This window comes from Hippoglossus hippoglossus, chromosome 18 (assembly GCF_009819705.1).
Source record: "Hippoglossus hippoglossus isolate fHipHip1 chromosome 18, fHipHip1.pri, whole genome shotgun sequence".
In the NCBI taxonomy this organism is placed as follows: Eukaryota; Metazoa; Chordata; class Actinopteri; order Pleuronectiformes; family Pleuronectidae; genus Hippoglossus; species Hippoglossus hippoglossus.
The window spans coordinates 928622-930776 of record NC_047168.1 but is presented as its reverse complement, the minus strand read 5'-3'; positions in this window follow the sequence as shown (position 1 = coordinate 930776).

The following is a 2155-nucleotide window of genomic DNA, read 5'->3' as shown; positions in this document are numbered from 1 at the left end:
CGTCAATATGAGAGCTGGTGTGGTATTTTACCTTGACCCTACCTCAAAACAAAGGGAGTTGTGGCGGTTTGAGATGGTTTCATCCAACCCTGAATATATCAATGTAATGATAATTTTCACAAAACCTAATCCCTGTTCTCCCCCTAAATAGAGACCCAACTCCCTTTTGGAGTATTCAAAATCACACATTTCCTAGTTGGGACAGAAACAGAGAACACTTCATGCAAATCAGCATCAAAGTCACTATTACATGTTTCATTGCTTTAATATGTGTGTCTTCATATTTCCTACTAAATAGGAAACAGCTGAACATGAACCTGAGAGTAAGAAAGGGGATATTGATAACAACAAAACGAAAAATGTGAATTTTAAAAGATGCTTAGAACACTTAGAGACACTTAATGTCTTCCCACACACAACTTATTTGATACCAATCAATTATAGAATAGTAACACTGACAAGGCTTCTCTTGTCCAGAGCATGAAAAGTACATAACTCCTCGAACACCTAGTAACGGCTCATCGGATCAAAGTAAGAGAAACAAAGTTTTAAAGTTAATGAAAGAAAATCATTTGAAATGAATTACGTTTTCCAGTTACTAATAATTTGTGCTCGCTGTTAGGTTTAAGGCTGTTTTAGTCGGTGACAGTCTGAAGTGTGTAAACTACAGCCACCAGTGGACTGAACTGTCAGGACGATACTGCAGCATCCTCTTGCTTGTTTGCTTGCAGGTAGACAACCAACAATATGACTCACAGAGAAATACATACGCACAATGCAACACAAAAACACACTGATAGAAGATGATGCACCGTTATGGCGGTGGGCGTTATTCTGACACCAGTGAGGCTCAGCACCATCTCTGGCCACAGTGTGGGAGCCAATGAGCTGATACTACTCCGGTGATTAGGAGGGAAGGTGTGAAGTTAAAGGAATAGTTCACCCAAATGGCCAAACAACATTCTCCTACTTAAAATGTTGTGTGGCGACTATGCACAGTTTCAAGCTGGTGTCCTGAGGTTTGATAATACCTGTCTGAGACCTTGTTCACATGAATACAATTATTTTAAAACAAGCACCTCTGTTTGAAAATCTCCACACGACCTTTAATTCACAGAAAACAAAAACACAAAGAAACACAGTCAAGCCTGCCAGGCCAGTAGGTGGCGTTAGAGTCTGTAAGAGCATGTACAGTCATTTTATATTCCAGGCAGTAAAACCAAAACAATAGTAGATAATGTTTTATTTGTTTATAGTTATTTAAGTTTCTCCACCTTTATATCTGGATGGATTAGCTCTTTTAGCATATTATATATTGATCTCAGATGCATTGACTGAATGCAATGACATCCCAGTCATTTTCTTAATTGGTGTCAGGGGCATGCACACACAGAGTATGTCCTCTCCATAGGGGTGCACTGTTGTATATTGTCAGGAACGTCCACAGGACACATGTCCCTGCTCAACATACCATCACCGGACACACTATAGATCTGCCCTGCTGCCTGTCAGCCATGTGGCGAACGCCCTTGATTTGTACCCCATCCCTCTCCCTCTGGGCCTTTAAATAACCACACACAGCACTGAGCAGATGATCTGTAGCTGCAGGCAGCATTTGCACCTAAAAGACACATCACTGTGTCAAATGGAGATGGTATTAAAGACAAATGAAGACACACTGGATGTTGCATATTGCCAGTTGTCCCAGCTGTGCTTCTGGCACTGGTATGAAAACCCTGTGGCAGCTCACGGTGAGACTACAGCCTCTGTATCCACTATGCATTGAGACCTTTACAGAGCAGAAGAGCACGTTGATCGACATCTGTTGAAAACATGTTTAAAGGTGCAGTTTGTGCAATGTCATGGTGGAGTTCTTGAATCTGGACAAGCCGTCAATCTGTGTTGGTGTTACATTTCCGGAGGTGCTGAATAGGTAATGTGTGCAGCCTCTCTGATCACAAAGCTGCCTCTCTCTCTCCCTCTCTCCCGGTGGGGAGGCATGGGGCTGCTGGCGACCTTGAGTTATTTTTAGCACAATGGGGGCACTGCAAACTGGGAGCAAGGCTTAGAGACACTGTGGAGTCTGCAGCGTACTACTGCGTAGCCTGTGTGTAGGCTGCACCTACAGATGGAGGGCTTCTAATAGGCAGAGGCC